General features: G+C 41.1%; 1 long non-coding RNA gene across 2 annotated transcripts; it reads right to left on the bottom strand.

Moving 5' to 3' along the window:
* Positions 1 to 217: 217 nt before the first annotated feature.
* LOC148647680 (uncharacterized) lies at positions 218 to 8,993 on the bottom strand. 2 transcript variants are annotated; one of them, XR_015926789.1, is made up of 5 exons: positions 8,540 to 8,993; positions 4,601 to 4,695; positions 1,369 to 1,478; positions 792 to 973; positions 218 to 697 (listed from the first exon to the last, which is right to left on the bottom strand). It is a non-coding gene; the product is annotated as an uncharacterized LOC148647680 (long non-coding RNA). The 2 variants fall into 2 exon arrangements; XR_015926788.1 differs by having other exon boundaries at positions 792 to 1,478.
* Between the last annotated feature and the right edge of the window lie 13,043 nt (positions 8,994 to 22,036).

A 22,036-nucleotide genomic window follows, 5' to 3' on the forward strand; every position in this document is an offset into this window, starting at 1 on the left:
TATATTACTTTTAAATACATATTTTAATATTTTGAAATTGGAACAAAACTTCCCGTAAGAAATTGTACCATGGTACATTTATGCTACCAGTACTATGGTATGGTACCCTGGTATTTTTGACAGTACCATAGTACATGTACCATGGTACTTATATTGTATACCATGGTATTCTTAAAGTGCAGTGTGGTACGTTGAAACCTATTTTATCCTATGATATTTTGACAGTAGTATGGTACAAGTGTGGTACTTTTAGGGGTACCATGGTACATAACAGTAGTTATTAAAATATAATTGATAGATAAATAGATACATAGGCACACTGTATTCATCCTGAAGAAGATTGCAGAGAAAATAGAAAGCCAACATAAAATGTACAGGCTATTTAAAACATTTTAGGTTTTGGAATAAAACACTTGATTTATTAACCGGTTAACTCAAAATGTATTGATACATGCATCAATACAGAATATGATCAAAACAGTAAACGTACAAAAACAACAATTATAATAATAATTTCACAGCTGAAGTTAAAGGGAGCAGGACATTTAAATGGAGACTGGCTCGAGTTCATGATGCTGGTTCTGCTGGCCCACACCACACTGACCTTTCAGGATCTTTGCTGCATTAAGTAGCTTCTGTCTCATACAGGCTCTGATTTCTGCTTGGGTCTTCTCGGGGAACACAGCCTTTACTTCAGCTAACGAGAGAAAGAGAGCAGAAAAATATTATTTACCTGAACAAAATAGACTAAACGATGATTTCAGAATATAACCTAAGCCATCAACACTCACCAATTATAGCTTCAGCCTCCTCTCGGGACAGGGGTGGCCTTGTTTCGCCGTTAGACAAAGAGCCCAGGACACAGTGAGGTGGCATTATGCCGTAGTGTACAAGCCACAAACAATCAGATCATTTGTGTATTTTGCTGCAGTTGCCCAGGAACAGTGATCCCTCAATGTGATGAGCTGGACATCTTATAGAGAAAGACAACATATGGATAAACACGTGTGAGGAAACAATTGAGCTACCTGTGCGCTTGCTTGTAATACAGTACATGTGTGCACCTTCTGGTCAATTATAAAGCATTACAACTGCAAATGTGTTTGGTGTTTGGTGGTAGAAGGAGTTCAGGGATATTGTTCCTAGAATAGATCTGGGAGGGATTAATTAAATTCTTCAATGAAGCCACCTTCTCAGGCATATCTGGAATGACAGAGTAAATTAACGTCACACTGGCCAAGTAAGTCCCAAACAATTGCTGGCATGGCAGGCTACAGAAACATTCATAATAGCTCGTTTTTATCAGCTGATACGACTGTATATGATTCTGAATAAACAAACGAAAAAATCACATACTTCTAAACATACTTAATGCCTGTCTGAGGTTCATATTTTCCTCCTCAAGCTGTTTTATTTTGACTTTAAGACTTTGCACCATCACATTTTCTTCCTCTTCATCCTTCAATTTGTTCACAGGCCTGTAAGGTAAAATATATGCCTTTATTCAGTGGCCTGTGACAAATGACTATTACAATAACATAATATTTATGGCCAATTATGTAGCCTGTGGTCAATTCAGTCACCTGATGTTGACTTTCTGTATACTTCTGCAGGATGGTTCTGAAAAGAGTTCGATGTGGGCTTTATTTGTTTATTTGTATATTGTTCACTCTTTTGAGAACAAAACTGGAATTAGGCCATTAGATTTATGCTCACTGACCACTTTGTTAGAAACACCTATCTATTAAAAACACCTTGTAGGTATACAGTTAGAGACTCTAGCTCATCTGCCTACCTAATGAAGTGGCCAGTGAGTGTAGGTGTTTCTAATAAAGTGGTAGGTGATGTTAACTTAAAATTAAGTGTTTTTTTTTAACTTGGCATACTGTACCTCGGTGGACTCATTGTTAAACACTTTTCTCTTCTTAATACGATGTCCAGAATTCCTCTGATGTCTCCTCTGTGCTTATCAGCCTGTTCCTTATTTCAGTGAGTTCAGCCTTGTCATCTGTAGGAGACGACACTCTGTACTCACTTAACCCTACACAATGAACCTTAGACTACTACTACGGGGTCGCAGTCTAAAGAGTTAGCTAACCTTACAGGAAATGATCAGTAGCGAGCTCTATTCAAGTTAGCAATTGATTTAAATAGTTACAATAATTATCGATAACTACTGCTTAACCTTACTAACGTGGGCCCATTTCCTCTAAGTTAGCAATGTTTGAAGAACCCGAAAGTTCACTAAAAATTATGTTGGGACTAAGTAGCATTAACCTAGAGCTGAGGACATAAAGTAACGTTAGCTAGTAATCACTGGCGCTTAAGAGCACTTCCCTCCTGTCTCAGGCACAGTGGCAGCGTGAGCCGGGCTGTCCTCCTGACGAGTCTTCATGATGCTCTCTGCGCTTTCAACAGAACCTTGAGACTATCACAGAGCAGGTGCATTTATACAGAGACTTGATTACACACAGGTGGATTCTATTTATCACCATCAGTCATTTAGGACAACATTGGATCATTCAGAGATCCTCGCTGAACTTCTGGAGTGAGTTTGCTGCACTGAAAGTAAAGGGGCCGAATAATTTTGCACGCCCCACTTTTCATTTTTTTATTAGTTAAAAAAGTTTCAAAAATCCAATAGATTTCGTTCCACTTCACAATTGTGTCCCACTTGTTGGTGATTCTTCACATAAAATAAAAAATTTATATCTTTATGTTTGAATCCTGAAATGTGGCAAAAGGTTGAAAAGTTCAAGGGGGCCGAATACTTTCGCAAGGCACTGTACCTCGGTGGACTCATTGTTAAACATTTTTCTCTTCTTAATACGATGTCCAGAATTCCTCTGATGTCTCCTCTGTGCTTATCAGCCTGTTCCTTATTTCAGTGAGTTCAGCCTTGTCATCTGTAGGAGACGACACTCTGTACTCACTTAACCCTACACAATGAACCTTAGACTACTACTAAGGGGTCGCAGTCTAAAGAGTTAGCTAACCTTACAGGAAATGATCAGTAGCGAGCTCTATTCAAGTTAGCAATTGATTTAAATAGTTACAATAATTATCGATAACTACTGCTTAACCTTACTAACGTGGGCCCATTTCCTCTAAGTTAGCAATGTTTGAAGAACCCGAAAGTTCACTAAAAATTATGTTGGGACTAAGTAGCATTAACCTAGAGCTGAGGACATAAAGTAACGTTAGCTAGTAATCACTGGCGCTTAAGAGCACTTCCCTCCTGTCTCAGGCACAGTGGCAGCGTGAGCCGGGCTGTCCTCCTGACGAGTCTTCATGATGCTCTCTGCGCTTTCAACAGAACCTTGAGACTATCACAGAGCAGGTGCATTTATACAGAGACTTGATTACACACAGGTGGATTCTATTTATCACCATCAGTCATTTAGGACAACATTGGATCATTCAGAGATCCTCGCTGAACTTCTGGAGTGAGTTTGCTGCACTGAAAGTAAAGGGGCCGAATAATTTTGCACGCCCCACTTTTCATTTTTTTATTAGTTAAAAAAGTTTCAAAAATCCAATAGATTTCGTTCCACTTCACAATTGTGTCCCACTTGTTGGTGATTCTTCACATAAAATAAAAAATTTATATCTTTATGTTTGAATCCTGAAATGTGGCAAAAGGTTGAAAAGTTCAAGGGGGCCGAATACTTTCGCAAGGCACTGTACCTCGGTGGACTCATTGTTAAACACTTTTCTCTTCTTAATACGATGTCCAGAATTCCTCTGATGTCTCCTCTGTGCTTATCAGCCTGTTCCTTATTTCAGTGAGTTCAGCCTTGTCATCTGTAGGAGACGACACTCTGTACTCACTTAACCCTACACAATGAACCTTAGACTACTACTAAGGGGTCGCAGTCTAAAGAGTTAGCTAACCTTACAGGAAATGATCAGTAGCGAGCTCTATTCAAGTTAGCAATTGATTTAAATAGTTACAATAATTATCGATAACTACTGCTTAACCTTACTAACGTGGGCCCATTTCCTCTAAGTTAGCAATGTTTGAAGAACCCGAAAGTTCACTAAAAATTATGTTGGGATTAAGTAGCATTAACCTAGAGCTGAGGACATAAAGTAACGTTAGCTAGTAATCACTGGCGCTTAAGAGCACTTCCCTCCTGTCTCAGGCAAAGTGGCAGCGTGAGCTGGGCCGTCCTCCTGACGAGTTTAGGGTTTATCCAGCATACCAGGGATTCTCTGTCGTGCTCATCCGGAGTGTATTCTCCCTCTATCACCTTTAGCTTGCCCACATCTGTGGCACCATTAGTAAAAAACTAAAGGTGCGTACACATTGTTATGCTAGCTACAGCGATGCCGGCTGACACAGTAAATGTCCGTTACGTCAGTTACTACTTGTTCGCGAGAGAATATCTAAAATACAGACGCCAGTACGCGTAGCGCTCTCGTTTCTCTCGTTTACACCGGGAATAAGTTACAAAAATGTAGCCAAACATGCTGAAATATTTTTAAATAATTAAACAGTATCTGTCATATGACAGAGAACTACAAAGCTGTATCACGCAGCTTGTTTATATTTCCATGTTCATTTGTTTGTAAATGATTTATTAAGTGAAAACCTTACAACAAACATCCTTGAGATCCTTATCCCGACTGTGATTCTGTAGCCCAGTTCCAACCTGTGAGGTAGGTGTGAACCAGTGCTCAGGCTCTGTGTGTCTGCAATATGGCGACAGTAAAACATCAGTATCTTTTTAGAAAGGTTCATGACAATTTTTACAGGTCATTCATTTGTATGTGTTTTATCTACCACACTCGGCTACAGTATATTGTATGTATGCAGTACATCCCACCCCAACACACTTCCTATCCCCAGGACTATTAATGACAACTTTTCCATCCTACAGGATGATCCCTCCATTGGAGCCCTCTTTTCTGACCGCCCCATCATCTCACATCGCTGATCACCTAATCTGTGCAGCCTTCTTGTTCACAGCTCCCTTGACCACCCTCAGCAACCATCCACACCAGCACCTTCCCTTGCAACAGAGCTCGCTGTATCACCTGCAAGTACATATCTAACACTACACTCATTCAAGGCCCCTCAGGACAATACCGGATCACCCAGAGGGCATCTTGTACCTCCAGCAACCTTATTTACTGTATCTCTTGCAGTAAATGCCCAGCCATCTACATTGGAGAAACAGGAAGGAGACTCAGAGACCGCTTCAGAAATGGTAAGGGCTGTGAAGATTAAAGATCTCTCCAAGCCCATTGTTTCTCATTTCACCTCTGACGGCCATGACCACTCTAATCTCTCCGTCTGTGTTCTCAAAGACGGTTTTCCTAACTCCAACATCAGAAATTAAAATTATCCTGCAGCTAGGATCCCACCTTTCCCCTTCTCTCAATGACAGACTAATTTTCTTCTGAATTCTCTCTATTCATTGTAAATTTCATCTCACACCTCTCTTTACCTATCCTGACTTCACACCTCCTGATTGGCCTGTCTTTCTGTCCCCTGCTCCCGCCTCTCGCTCCTCCTGTCTCCCAGCTTTTGTTCTCCTGCTACATTACGTTTGCTGACTGCCCTGTCTCTCTCACACCTGAAGAAGGCTCCATGGCCGAAACGTTGTGTTTTCTTTCTTCTCTTTTCAGCATGGAATAAACCTATTACTATGCATGCTGACGCAGCTACCCACCTGAACTTCTGTATGCAGTATATGTGTGCATATAATATATATACATTTATATATTATCTGTGTGTATTATATGCAATATGTTTAATACATATCATAATACAGTATATTTAATATATGAAATGTATTAATATATATACATACAGATGCACCCATTCAAAGTGCACGGTACAGACACGTACCGGAGGTAATTGGCTACGGCGTCGCGCATCGTGACGCAAGATGACGCAGGGTACCGCGGTACGTGATTGGTTGACCGACAGGGGCACTCGTGGTCCGTTGGCCTGTCGTAGAAAGATTTACAGTAAACGTCTTTACTGTGCCCGTTGTAGTATTTAATATTTATATGGAATTTTACCACTGAAGGGAAATCTTAGTGCCTGAGCACAAAAAGAATAGGAGAAATACTGCAACGCGTGTGAAGGCCATAAATTATATTAATTTTGGAACTTAAACATACAGTATATGGCTGGTCTCAGTACTTTAAAGAAAACATACGCACCAGTATTCCATTTCTCCCTAAACATTTTAAGCATCTGCGACAGGGCTGTGTAGGGCTGTTTCACCTCTGTCTTCATGTGACTCGATTCAAAAGCCATTTAGCAAAGAGGGGATGAGAAGAGTGACAAACTAGTATACAGTACAGTACTTCAGATCTTTTTTTCTGAACCGGGGAAAATCTGATCATGTTTCTCTATAACAATAATAAAAAACATTGCCACACCCGGACTGTTAAACCAACGCATTAGCACGTCAAAGCCCATTGAGGAGCCGGGCGCAATAACTGTTTTGTTACTTGATTTACTGATCTGCATTAATTACAGAAAGCGAGTTCCTGAGCGAATGATAAGTGTCGCAGTTTAAATAAATTTTGTAGTTGGCAATTATGAAACACTCTGTTAAAAGCAAGGGAGTTTTTATGTCCGTTGCAGTTCTTTTGAAACTGAACTTGTTTGAATTGACTGAGCTCCGTGCTGTACCACACAATGTCTGTTTTTTTTGTGCTGTCCTACTGTACTTCCTACATTGAAAATACTTGTGAAACCAGTTTAATTCGTCACTGCCAGCTGTCCCGCAGAGAGGGGGGTTGTACTCGTTAATGTCTTAGCACATAGCAGAAACTTCTTGGAAAGATTACAGATTTTAATAGTCTTTTTTCTGAACCAGGGAAAATCTGATCATGTTTCTCTATAACAATAATAAAAAACTTTATTTTACATATCACCTTTATAAGTGGCATCTCAAAACAATACAGTAGATGTAAACCACAGATTACAAAGTAAATACCCAGACAAAAGCAAACGCGTTTTTAATAAGATGCTTTTATTCGTTCATAATCCGACGATCTCAGGAAGACTAATGGGGGTCTGGCTTTTTTTCTGGAAAACCATAACTCTGGTCTTGTCCAGATTGACTGTCAGCACCCAGGTCTGACAGTGCTGCTCCAGCAGTGACAGGTTCTGCGGCAGCCTCTGATCTGTGGGCGACAGCAGGACCAGGTCGTCTGCAAAGAGCAGGAACTCGCTTTCTGTAATTAATGCAGATCAGTAAATCAAGGGACAAAACAGTTATTGCGCCCGGCTCCTCAATGGGCTTCGACGTGCTAATGCGTTGGTTTAACAGTCCGGGTGTGGCAATGTTTTTTATTATTGTTATAGAGAAACATGATCAGATTTTCCCCGGTTCAGAAAAAAAGATCTGAAGTACTGTACTGTATACTAGTTTGTCACTCTTCTCATCCCCTCTTTGCTAAATGGCTTTTGAATCGAGTCACATGAAGACAGAGGTGAAACAGCCCTACACAGCCCTGTCGCAGTACAGGAATATAATTATATCTTATTAATTTCTTGAGATACGCGATTCTTTTAATACAGTCTTTGCTGTGCTCTAGAGGATCCTTGTGATATTTCGAGCTCTGGTTGAAATAAGTGTCGCAGTTTAAATCATTTTTGTAGTTAGAAATTATGGAACGCTCTGTTAAAAGCAAGGGAGTTTTTATGTATGCAGTACAGTTTGCATACGGTAATATGTTTATGTTCCTAAATCAATCTCTTTTATGAGCATGTGAAAGGCATGGTGAATCGATTCTCAAAAATTACTGTACTTTGCATGATTGGAAACAAATGCGTGATTGCGAAATGCTGTGGTGTTACTTTTACAAAGACGGTCAATGAAAAAAAGAATGTTGACCAGGGCAATACTTTGAGTTTAGACTTACAGCTTGTCCAAGGTCATTCATTATTAATACTATTAGTAATATTTTCGTTAAAGACTTTGATGGCGACAGCTCAAACATGAGAGGTGGAGCTTTATTAGCTCCATCTTGCGGAAATTCCGGATACTATTATTTTGCTTGTCGTATTATAGGAGAATTTACGGTAACTAGCGGTATTTACCGGTAACTCACGGTATTTACCGGTAGCTTGTGGTAGACTGCGTACAGCGTACTGGAAAATAATGCGGTATAGCCTGCGCATTTTGAATGGCTGCATCTGTATGTATGTATATTAAATATATGTACTGTATGTATTTTTGTTTTCTATAAAAATGTATGTATCGATTGGTCCTATAAGAAATTTTACATTTATTTTGCACTGTGGTAAAACAAACCATGGTACACTATGGTACAATGAATGTACCACAGTGTACACTTAAATGTACCATGGTACTATTATGGAACTGTACATACCATAGTACACTATGGTACAATGAATGAACCACAGTACTCACAGATGTACCATAGTATATATCATAATGTACCATGATACATACCGTATCGTATCCCAGAATACTAAAGTGTACCACAGTATGTACCATGGTATACCATGGTAAAATTTCTTATGGGTTACTTTTACCTAACTTACACTGTTCAAACTGCTTCTTCCTTTAAATGGAATCAGTTGCTCATCCACACACAGACAGTTCCTTCGGTATTTCCTCTAAGTAGGCCAAATAATTTTCTTATTTTGATGAAGCGGTGGGTGTTGTCATCTGGTATTTTGGAGTTGTCTGTGAAGTGGAGGTGTTTTTTTATGACCTCCCAGCGGTGGAGTGACATCACTTCTGCTACCTGTGGCATGTTGAATTTGGATGCCCAGTATTGCCGTGGGTCAGGCATTGCACTGAGGGAAATAGAGGGACACGTGCCTAAGAGCTGCTCCAATGTCTTGGCATCCAGCTGAAGCAGAGAGCTAATGTCATTCTGGCGTGTTATCATCACCTAGAGTTGTGAAATTCTGTACTGGACTCCTAACAAGGGTTTCTTAAGGGAGAGATCCTTTCTGTTCTGGCTTTACGTGGATTTGGTTATTAGTCTTCCACAAAAATGAACACTTTGTGCGTCCCTGTTCCTCTTTTCTAATGCACTACTATGCTCACCAGTAGAAGATCCTGTAAATTTAAGAGCAGAACTGTTATTAGTTCAAGTAGGGATCTGTGTCAGCAGTGAACAACATTGTGTTTCTTGTCTTCTCTTTTCAGCCTGGGATAAACTTCTTGTTCCCGTGCAGTTATTAGTGCACCAACCCATAAATGAACAGTAGTATATTGATTGCTACTGAAGTGCCGTGTACAGAGTCTTGTTCCAGTCTAAGCAGATGCCTATTTGACATTTTAGATTGTTTTTAATTTTGCGTTATTATGCATAAACCTTGGCATGACTGCACACCAGGTGGTTCAAATATTAGAATGTATGCAGGCTAACATCACAGAATGTTGTAAAATTAATGTCTTAGCTAATTCTCCAAGAACCCATCGCTGTAATTTATGTAATATTAATAATAATAATAAAAAACGTACATAGCACCTTTAAAGGTGGCTTCTCAAAGCGCTTTACAGAATGAAAACAACAATAAATAAAAAGAATACACAAGATAAAACACAATTACACTATAAAGAGGAGACAGTGGATGGTGGTACTAAGAAGAGCAGAGGGGTGAAGAATGGAACCAGTTAAGTAAAGACTTTTCTGAAGAAGAGGGTTTTGAGTCTGGATTTGAAGGAGTTTAGAGAAGGTGACTCTCTGATGTCCCTGGGCAGAGAGTTCCAGAGCTTGGGGGCATAACAGGAGAAGGCTCTGTCACCCATACGATGTAAACAGGCTTGGGGGACAGTTAGGAGATCGAAGCGAAGGTTGCAAGGTGGGGAGTAGGGCGATAATAGTTCAGACCAGTAGTGAGGTGCCAAGCCGTACAGAGCCTTACAGGTGAGCATGAGGATTTTAAAGTCCACACGGAATTTGACAGGAAGCCAGTGCAGGGACTCCAGGATAGGAGTAATGTGATCACTTGCACTACACCTGGTCAGGATTCTGGCTGCTGAATTTTGGACATACTAGAGTTTGTTCAGTGTAGATTTAGATACCCAAGTGAGTAGAGCATTACAGTAGTCAATTTGAGAAAACACAAATGTGTTGATCAGTTTTTGGGCCACAGTTAGTGATAGTATATGGCATAGTCTTGTGATATTTCTGAGGTGAAAAAAAGATGTTTTGACAATATGCTGCACATGTGGGTCGAATGTTAAGCCAGAATCGAATATCACCCCAAGGTTTTTCCATTTAGATTGAAGCAAAAGTACAGAACCATCTACAGATAATGTTACAGGATTGGCTTTACGAAGTTGATATGGGGTGCCAATAAGCATGACTTCGGTCTTGTTGAAATTTTGAGTTATCCAAGTATTTGTCAGTGTTGCAATTAGATAGAATAGAGACAGCCACATCAGTGTCAGGTTTGGTATGGATGTATATTTGAGTATCGTCAGCGTAGAAATGAAAGCCGAGGCCTTGTGATCTTAAAAGCTGACCAAGTGGAAACATGTAAATGCTAAAGAGCAAGGGGTCCAGTTTTGAGCCTTGAGCAACACCAGACTTAACAAGACCAATTTCAGACCTATACCTATTAAGAGAGACAAAGTGACAGCGATCAGTGAGATAAAACTTGAACCATTTGAGAGTAAGAAACTTCAAACACAGTCTCAAGATGAGAAAGTAGGATGTCATGGTCAACAGTGTCAGAGGCAGCACTGAGATCAAGAAGGATGAGTATAGAAAGAGAACCAGAATCAGTAGCTATTAGAAGATCATTGGTGACTTTGACCAGGACAGTTTCTGTGCTGTGAAATTGACGGAAGCCAGACTGGAGGGGTTCAAAAAGGTTGTTTGTCATGAGGTGGTTATGTAACTGAAGTGTGCAGCACGTTCTAGAATTTTTGCAAGAAAGGGTAAGTTGGAGATGGGGCGAATATTGTTAAGGTTGTCGAGAGCCATGTTAGGGTTTTTTGTCATGGGGGTAATGGAAGCAGTTTTGAGGACCATTGGTACAATTCCAGTGCTCATGGATTCATTTATAATATTGAGGACAATGGGACAGAGAGAAGAGAAACAGGACTGGAATAAAGTGATGGGAATGGGATCTAAAACAGATGTGGTGGGTTTTCATGCATGTAACTAGTTTATTGAGGGATGCTGAGCCAAAAAGAGAGAAGCTGGAGAGAAGGGAACCAGAAATGTTGGATGAGGAGGGAGTAGGTGTGGAAATGATACGCGTAGTGGAGAGAATGTGATGCTGGATGTTGTCAATCTTGGAGCTAAAGAAATCTTAGAATGTGTTGCAAAGTTGTGATGAGGCAGGTAATGTTGTGGGGCTGTTTGGCTTTAGCAAGGTGTTGATGGTGGAGAAAAGATGTCTGGGGTTGTTAGGGTGATTTTCAATGATGTGAGAGCAGTAAAAAACAATATACCTAACATAGTTAAACCACTTCTACCTGTCAACTCTGCCGACTCAGTTGTTTCTTCATCTGAGCTATATTCAAGACTTTCCTCATCGCTTTCCTGTGGTGGGGGGGATAAGCTATCTGCCTTCATTTTCCCATAAAATAAATGGTATTTATGTCTTCCATCTACAGAGTTTTTGTCAGCCTACAAAGAGGAGATTGATAGTAAATTTCAAATTGGATTACAAGGTTATCATAACAATTCACAAATTGAACATGCTCACTGTATGTTTAGCAATATTTACTCAAATTACATAATTACCGATAAAATAACTAATGTAATGGTCACCTAAGGCATCAACACATTGTGAAAAAAAAACATAATGCTGTGAGTACAATACTTTTTCAAAAACTCATAAATGTACCAATCAGATTTCCTTCCTACTGCGCCCAACATGAAGTGGGTGTGTAAACGTCAACAGCCATATCACCCTGCAACTCACAACTGGCAGCTCACTGAAGCTAAGCAGGTGTGAGCATGGTTCAGTGAAGAAGTTGCAAGTCTGACACTGTCGTACAACATCACATACAAGACTTCTGTCTGCTCTTTTCTCCTTCACAAATGAAAAGTCCTCATTATCCAACAGGAAACAGCAGTCTTTTTGTCTTGAGGAACTATACATTTGTTAAACAGATGCTTCACAGTTGCTCTGAACTCTTTCCTTCCTCTTACAAATGATGTAATGCCGATACATCACTTAAAGAACAATTCTATCGTACCACATCCTGATGTAGATGTCTCAAACTGTGCACATTATATACAACAAATGTTGGTCCATAAAAATGCTGAGCATGGTCCACAAAGGTATCAAGCAGTTTTTGGGCATAGTTGAGATAGGAATTTCTCTTTCTTTCATCTGAGTCCAACATAAAGGAAAGAGCAATTGTTAGCATCAGAAAAGGGGTGTATAGTTCCTTTGATACAACACTATGAAGCACAATGGGACCTGTATACAAAAGGAACTGGCGGAACTCTGTAGCCTTACATCTGTCAAGCTCCAAGAGGGATCTTGGCTGTCTAGCAAATTCCCAAGGCATCTTTCCGCCAAGAATTTCCAAATTCTCAGAAATGTCTTTCCTCTGTCTGACACAGTCGACATTTAGGTGGTCCCTGCTTTAAGAAAATAAGAATTATTTTGCCAACATGAAGACAAGCTAGATGCATGTAGTCAAGGGAGAAATCTGAAAAAGATCAAAATGCTTTGGCAAGTGAAAATCAAAATAGCTGTACAGGAAAGATTAACAAAATCATCTTAAAAAACGTAATTATACAGATGGAAGATACGTTTACAAAAGCAAAGCTATCGCTTATATACCCAACTCCAGCAGCAGCTAAGGTAGAAAGTCTCTGTAGATGTTCCTTGTACTCCAAGTTCTTGAATTGTATGTCTGTATGATCATTACATGCCTCTTCCTCTGTGAAAACAAGTCTTCCCTCCCTCCCAGCTCCCTTTTAATTTTGCATCTTTTGCAGCCAAAGTATGAATTGTGTCCTTTGCAGCTTTTCAGATATGAGCGTGCTGGGGCATCACATATTTAAGCCTTCACAGTAACATTAAATACTCCATCTTCAAAATGAATGTCATTATTGGTAAGTCACTTTAACTGCTCTAAAAGTCACTCACATAATCATCAATGGGATCAGGCTCGGTCCCTCCACAACATAATGCTACAATGATTTGCTGGAATTGGTGAGAAGAGAACAATATAGGACAAAATTGCACGGATGTAGATTTGAAGAGACGAACCCCATCAATATTGAAACACAGGTCTAAAGAATGCATGAATTCTTGCAATATTTTAGAAGAAGATATGTTTTTCAGGATTCCTTTCTTTAATCCAAAGTAAATGTACTGACCACCGCATTTATCACTGATATGCACTTTCTTAGGTGTTTGTAAGAGAGTCCTGCAATCCTTTGGAAGCTTGTGCCCCTGACGTCTCAATATCTCCAGTAAATCATTGAAACACTCTCTTTTACAACTGTGCTTAGCTGACCAAGCTAAGAGTTCAGTAGATCAATTTGGCCCTGCTGGGTCAGTCTGTGCCTCATCTACAAGGTCAGTAGGATTCAGGACTGGGGTCAGTTACATCAGATTCATCAGAGTCAGAAATGTGATCCTCGTTCAAGATTTCTTCAGAAGAAGAAAAAACATCTTCGTTGTACCCATAGTCATCCGAGTTCTTATATGCAGTGTCATCATTGACACTAGCACCCCCATCACCACAAGATTGTTCCACATCCTCATCCTTAGCGTCATCTTCGTGAAAACTGTCATCTTGATCATCACTGCTGGATTCTGCAAGAGCATTTAGCTCTGCGCTTCACTTCCTCCATTGTGATAGATAGAGCTTTGACACAATGGCCAATTTGATCTGCCTCCTGTGTGCTGATGTGACCCTCCAGATAACTTTAATGCATGCAGTTCGTAAGGAAACGGTGACTGTTGTATGTAAGGTATTATAATGACTATGGAATATAAGGATGGGGGGGGGGGGTGTCCACGAAATGGTATCAACTTTTCTTAAATAAACAGAGAAAAGCTGTAAGCATTCAAACAACATTTTACTACATTTTCTGAGGCAGTAAGGTCAAGACCCCTTCAGAAAACCCTTGTATGCTTCTGTATTTGAGTCTGCAAATGGTGAACGTTTAAAACTGGTCAAAGGTATAACAGGATTGGAGTTGATACAATTCCATTCTTAGAATCAATTCCCTTATTTTCAGACATGTATCCCATTCAGGATAGAGTCACCAAGTACTGTTGGAGATAACTTCCCATCTTAAACTCAGAGCAAAGGGCACCCTGAGTGCAGGACTCTGTCAGTGCTTCCTCTGCAGAGTGGATTTAATATACTGGGCCCTCTCTCTTCTTGTCCCTCCCATTGACTGCCGCAGGACTTCAGTAAGTGGTGTTCTTGTGTGGCACTCAGTTTTCATGCGATCCAGGTGGGTACTGATACTGTAATTATTCTTGCAAGAATCAGTCTGCATTAAAAAACAACAGCATAATGTCAGCTCTCAACTGATTTGTTGCCCCGGCTTCACTTTCACGCTGATGATATGTCAAAAGACAAAATCACCGCACTTTCTCTGGAGTGTCACCAGTCCTAAAGCACATTCACCTCTGCGAGCCTTGGCCTCTTCCTAAAGCCTCGGTCTAAATTAAAAGGCAAAAAGTCCAAATGAAGCACCAGTGCATATTAAAAGGTACGCTTTCACAGTGCTGATGTGTCAACAGACATAATCACTGTTATTTATCTTGAATGTGTTGCTATTTACAGCCAGAGCCTCTGGCTCCTGCCATGGCTCCTTGAGAGGTAGTAATGTTATGAATTTTTAATTATAATATGAAATCATTACCTGTCTGAGCTCTGCTAAGTATTATGGAGATGTGAAACTAGAGGCCTGTTGCAGCATTTTGTTGTTTTCTTACATATCCTTCGTCTGTCTTGTCATTCTGTTGTATTGTTCACTTGGTGACCTGTAAACAAGAACAACAACAGTTATCGAGTATTGTGAATTTCAGACCGTGAGATGTTGTATTGCAGAATTAAGGCTCTCAATGTGTAGGAAGACATCTGATTGTGCACATTTTGATGTTGGCAGATAATATATGTTCTGACCACCCTGTTTTTGTATTTTATTTGTTTGTAATTGACCCAGATGCATCTGCTGATCAGTTCCTAAAGAAGGAGAGTATATGCAGGCAGTATCAGATAGTGTTGCATTTTAGCCCTGGTCAAAGTTATTTTTTTAAATTGATTATTTAATATACATACTCATGAGCAATATGTGTGCCCTCTTGTGTAACGAACAGTTCTTTCCGGACCCTATGCGGACGACACAATCCGACGAAGTGGGGGAACACTGGGGAAACGTCATGCAGGAAAACAGGGCTGAAGACAGGGGGGCGTGTCCAAGGTGCGCTGGTGCACGGGGGAGGTGTGGCCGAGGCGAACAATCCCAAAGAATAATCCATAGAGTATCCAAAACACGAAGGTAAGTCCAAAGCCAGGAGATCCATCAGAACTCGGAATTAAAACCACGAAGGCCGGGTCGGAACCGGCGGACGGGGAACAGGAACGGGAACGGAGGTTAAAACCTTAACGGGACCAGGCGCTTCCTGGTCCCGGACTCGCACGATATGGAAATCAGATGCAGAGCCCGGAAGAGCGTCAGCGCCTGGCTTTTAAGGTGGGCAGGGAATGGGAAACAGGTGCAGAGAATGAAGTCTTTAGTGAAAGGGCTGGAGCACCCTTAAGGAGGGGGGACTATAGTCGTGACAGTACGCCCCTCCTTATCAGGGCGGCTCCGAAGCCCTAAGAAAAAAAAAGGAGAAAAAAAAAACCGATGGAATCCAGGCTGCCAGGGTGCCGTCCGCGGGGTCCAGGTGTTGGCTCTGCATTCTGTAACGAACAGTTCTTTCCGGACCCTATGCGGACGACACAATCCGACGAAGTGGGGGAACACTGGGGAAACGTCATGCAGGAAAACAGGGCTGAAGACAGGGGGGCGTGTCCAAGGTGCGCTGGTGCACGGGGGAGGTGTGGCCGAGGCGAACAATCCCAAAGAATAATCCATAGAGTATCCAAAACACGAAGGTAAGTCCAAAGCCAGGAGATCCATCAGAACTCGGAATTAAAACCACGAAGGCCGGGTCGGAACCGGCGGACGGGGAACAGGAACGGGAACGGAGGTTAAAACCTTAACGGGACCAGGCGCTTCCTGGTCCCGGACTCGCACGATATGGAAATCAGATGCAGAGCCCGGAAGAGCGTCAGCGCCTGGCTTTTAAGGTGGGCAGGGAATGGGAAACAGGTGCAGGGAATGAAGTCTTTAGTGAAAGGGCTGGAGCACCCTTAAGGAGGGGGGACTATAGTCGTGACATCTTGAACTTTCCCATTTTCCCAGTTACCTTGTATTTTCAAGAATTTTGCTCGGTTCTTTATGTTTGGGAATAGTGTTGCTTTCACTGTTTCAGTCAGATTAATTAGTGTCACCATTGATTTCATTTTCTGTAAAGAAAGGAGTTAGCGATCAAAACAAATAATGCAAAGTTACTTTGCACAATCGCACTGGCATTCTGAATGGCATTATGTTGGGAAATATGAAAATTTTTGTTGAAGTTGTTTTAATAATACAAATTTGGAGAGGGATTGAAAGACATCCTTCCAGGTCCTCAAAGGAGTCCAGTCCATGGGGTGCAGGTGTAACTGTCTCTGAAGGCAAGCCGGGTTTTAAAATGGGCTATAGTTGCTCACATACGTCGTGTTGGCTTACAAACTACAACACCCATAATGCCCTGCTCGAGTTCCTGACAGCATCTACTGTACGTCACAGTCCCTATTCTGCCTGGCTGTGGTGACGTCTAGCAGGTCCCTCCCAGTTCTGGCAGTTTCACCGTTGATTGTGGGCAGTCGCCAACGTGCGCAGGAGGAACTCACACAGCACTCCCTTCTCTAAAGTTTGTTTTCTAAAAAGATAGCAAAATCTATAGGAGGGTTTACAGAGATACGTACCAGTCAGGCGTACAGCAGGCTGGTAGCGAGGGTCTCACTCCCACACTCGTACCCGTTAGTTTCCTGTGTTTAAAACTTTTACTATAACATAACACATTTAAACACAACGCAACTTAATAATTTCTAATATCGCTATTACAATACACTTAACTCACAACACACAGACACTTTTCACCTAGCGACTGAACACAATTAGTTAACAAAGTTCTGTATAAGTCTCTGAGAATCCACAGCCCGCGAATACACTTTTGATACCCTTAAAACAAATATAATCGGGTAACCCTTAAAACAGAACAGTGACATCGGTAAACATAAAACTACAGAAACAATGGAAGGGTTTCCAGAGATACGTACAAGTCAGGCACGCAGCAGGCAGAGTCTGATTACCAGCCTGCGCAGGGCCCTATTCCTGACTCTCGTGCCCCACACCTCATCACCTGGTTACACAAGCACTTCACCTGCTTTGAGAGAACATCATGATGTTCGTATGCGTGGATGCTGATGGAACCAATCGTGTTACATGATACCCTGTAGCCAAATATAACCTTGATCTTCAGGAAGATGGGAATCTTCTCTGTGTGAGGAGACATCAGTCGCCTTACGCCGGTGTGATAAGATATGTTGTGAGCTGTGATGGAATTCGTTGTTTGCAATAATTCATTTGTGAGAGGCTTGCTGATCTTTGCTTCCAAAGCAGCCAAACACAGGGTGGGAGGTTGTTAAACAGTACTACACATGAGCCTGAAACATGGCACAGTTCATTTCCATGACAGCCCTTCTTTGTCTGCTCCCAGCACCATCAGAGTTGACGCCGTTTGGCAAGTTATAAATGGCAGCGGACATCTTCTTAAAATACTGCTTTCACTCAAAGTACATACAAGACAGCTAAATTAGTGGTCCAGCATCAGTAGAGGGCAGGGCACCAAAAATGAATTTTGTGGATGACTCCATTGATCTAAAGCTGATGAAATGCTGACAAAAAGATGCCTATGTTTTCTTCTAGATATGGCATCTACAATCCTCTCACCATGATCACATCTACTATATCTTGCAAGTAAGAGGTAGCAGTCGTCTCCCTTTTTTGGATCTTAAGGGGCTAACAACCTCAAATTCATCTACCTAGAAATGTAGGCAGAGATTGTGCGAAGAGAGAGGACTGCTTTTAAACTGCTCTCCATCAGTGTAGTCATCCAAAACGGCGTGTTCACTGATTAAGAAGTTTACAAAGGTCATCATTATTATCATTGCCAATTTGATGTGGATTTTGAGGATGAAATTTCATCATCTTCGGATAGTGATCTGCTGTTCTGAGCTCTCTGTTGTTAACTGCTGTACAGTCTGTATCATCGATGATAGGAAGCTTCTCTTGTCATCAGCCTCCTCTTGTGAGCTATCAAGCTCAACATCACAAGCTCCTTCACTACCACTGAGAGGCAGATTTTTTTCACCACAAAGATTCAATACACATGTGAATTCACAGTTATTTTATTTTGGTGATAAAGCTCAGTGTCGAATTCGCTTAGTTTGTGAGAACGTGTGAGTGTGAGTGTGCAATTTGGTGCAATTTAGTGAGTCAAACCTTGAAATGCTGTTATCAATTATTGATGATTGAGGTCAACCAGTCTGACACTTAGATGGTCCACAGTGACACATTTGTGCTCATCACTAGTAGGTCTGCAGAGAGGGATAAATTGGAAGGAAGTAAGAATTACTTATGGAATTACTTGTGGAAGTAGCCAACAGAGTTGTTGCCGATTTCAATTCCAGTTGTAAAACCTATGGGACAGTAGTGATATCTAACTGCACAGCTATAGCTTAATGGATAAAAAATTAAGGTGTGGGGGCACTTTTACAATATGTCTTTGAAGCGTCTGAATCATTGCACTCCGTGAAAAACCCTGCTGAGTCTGAGGCACCCATCAAAAATTGTTCACTAAGAAGTTTACAAAGGTCATCATTATTATTATTATCAGTGCCAATTTGATGTGGATTTTGAGAATGAAATGTCATCATCTTCATGCAGTGATCCTCTGTTCTGAGCTCTGTTGTTAACCGCTGGACAGTCTGTATCATCAATGATAGGAAGCTCATCAGTCTCCTCTTGTCACGCTCAACATCACAAGCTCCTTCACTACCACTGAGAGGTGAGAGCAGATCTCAGCAGATGTTTGTGATAACTTGTCAAACCTGACACTTAGATGGTCCTCAGTGACACATCAGTGGTCATCCCTAGTAGGTCTGCAGAGAGGGATAAATTGGAAGTAATAAATACTTAAAAGTGGAAGTAGCCAACAGAGTTGTGGCCGATTTCAATTCCAATTGTAAAACCTATGGGACTGTAGTGATATCTAATTGCACACCTATAGCTCAAATGGATAGAAAATTAAGGGGAGGGGGCACTTTTACAATATGTCTTTGAAGTGTCTGAATCATTGCATTCATTGCCCATTGTTCTTTACAGAACTGCTTTAACCTGGTGACGTTTAAGGACTGTGAATGAGGGTCCAGGACTGGACGGCTGCTACTGCACTGGCTGTGGCCTTATCTCTGATAAACCCATCTTACTAAACTCCTGATAGAAGCAGGAGTTCGGCTTGATAAACACAATAGGAGAAATCTGTTGATAAATTCAATCTAAAACTTTCCTTTGGCTCCTCATACATAACTTTACAATTCTACAGTTCCCATTTCTACTATCTCCTAGGTTTCTCCACCGGTACACCTTCAGGACTATTACCCAAAAACCTAAAATGTTGTGTGTAAGCTCCTACACTTTTACATTTTTTAGGTTTTCCATGATGATTTAAACTGTCCTGTTTCAGCACATCCACTACTCTTGTTCCACCATTAGAGGGTGGTTGCCAGTTTGAATCCCGTGGCCAGAAGAGGAATCCTACTCCGTTGGGCCCCTGAGCAAGACCCTTCACCACAGCTGCTCCAGGGACGCTGTATAAATGGCTGACCCTGCGCTCTGTCCCCAAACTCCTTGTCTGTGCCTCTCATAGAGAGCAAGCTGGGGTATGTGAAAAGACAAATTCCTGATGCAAGAACTTGTATATGTGATCTTATCTTGAATCCAACCTAATTCAATTTTCAGAGTAGTTGTCAGCAAATGTACATCCTCCATAATCACATTTTAAGTTTTGTGTTCCTACAGAAACTTCTTTATCTGTATACTGATCATTCCTCCCACTTGCTACCCTCATCTATTTTTGGAGCTTATCCAGCAGAGTGTGTTTCTGTGAAGTCTTTTCACCCTGCAAAAATTCTTTAGAGCACATCTGTCACAGAACATGGGGAATATATTTTATTAAACTAACGTCATTCATGTGCCTAACTGCTTCATTGTCAATTCACTGTCAATCTTTAAAAAAGATAAAATATAAAAATAGTGAATTGTAGTCATAGAATATAGATAGATACTTTATTGATCCCGTGAGGGAAATTGCAGTGCAACATCAGCTTAACACAGACAACACAGCACAGTGTAACGAATGATACAATAATAATACAATACAAGCAGTACAGTGAGAAGTGCACTAAGAAGAGTTTCTCACAGTCCAGAACACACAAAGAACAAACCAGAACAGAACAGTACACAAAAAGTCATATTGCACAATATAAATATAAATAAATAAAACAAAATAAAAAAAATACTTGAATATATTCAAGAAATCTGCATATTTAATATCAATATGCCATTCTGTTTGCCATCTTTGTGGTGATTGTTTTTCTGTTTTGTTCCTCTTGCAGGTTTTTCTGTATTGATGCTTGTAATGATATTTCAGGTACAGTTTCATTCTGTTATGCAATGGTGTTTGGGGCTTTACTCTTCATTTGGATGGCTTTGGTCCATGGGTTAACTTATTCAGCCATGTCGGAGAAATCTCTGAACAGGCCTTGGTGCTGATGCCCGTACTTTTGGTGGTGAGAGATTTGTTGATTTTTCTAGCTTTGTTATGGTTGTGTTTTCTTCTGTTGGTGCGTTACTTTGTACTTCTCTGCATCTGGCAGCTATTCTTTTGTTTCTCCTATGTGTTTGTTGGTTTTGGTGCTGATCTTATTGGTGTTGAACTGGTTGGTGTTTTTTTTATTTAATTTCAACATTCATCTTCATACCAAATCTTCAATGTTGTCATTGGCTTCTTGGATTCATTCTTCCTTTCAAATGTCAGGATGAGCATGGCGTCTGTGTTGTGACAGCCTGTCTGGGTTTGGAAGTGCACACTGCAGGCATCACATTGCAGTGGCTCTGTGGCTAAGTATCTGCGCTTGCGGCTGGAAGGTTGCCAGTTCAAATCCCACAGCCAGCAGAGGAATTCTACTCTGTTGGGCCCCTGAACAAGGCCCTTCACCCCAGCTGCTCCAGGGGTGCTGTACAATGGCTGACCCTGTGCTCTGACCCCAGGCTGCTCTCCCTGTCTGTGTGTCTGTGTCTCATGGAGAGCAAGGTGTGCAAAAAGACAAATTCCTGATAAAAGAAATTGTATAGGGCTAATAAAGTGATGTTATTATTTCCATTCTCCCTCACTATTCTTTACGATTGATCTTCCTTTGCACTTGGGGAGATGGCATTGGATGGAATGAAGGTTATCGCCTGTTTGTGAGTTGTTGTGTTTGAGAGTATTGAGGTTCAATGCCCTCCTGGGCTTTCCTAGCAGATTTCACACGTGAGAGGTTGTCATCTGGAAGGAGGATGGTAATGGTTTGGCCACCTTGCCCACTCAGGAAGGCTGGTTCTTTGAATGACTTGTCGAGCGCCGGGGTGTCTCAGGTTCCTTTGATGAAGCTGGGGAGTTGTCATGGGACATGGGGAGTCGTCAAGTCATCTTGGAAGTTAGTATTGTAGGCTTCTATATTGTCTTAGGTGTCTTTCAAGGTTATGATCTTAGCTCTGGTGTTGGGGAATCTCTTCTCTTGACTTGGGAATCACCTGGCTTGTTTTGTTCATGGCCAAATGGTTTTATGGCTGTGTCTGTACAACTCTTATCTCTCCTTGAGAGAAAGGGTCACAGTTCTTGTAGCCTTTGTGGCATCACAAAGAATTGAAGTGCCCCATTATT

This window comes from Lepisosteus platostomus, chromosome 15 (assembly GCF_059453375.1).
Source record: "Lepisosteus platostomus isolate fLepPlt1 chromosome 15, fLepPlt1.hap1, whole genome shotgun sequence".
NCBI classification, from domain to species: Eukaryota; Metazoa; Chordata; class Actinopteri; order Semionotiformes; family Lepisosteidae; genus Lepisosteus; species Lepisosteus platostomus.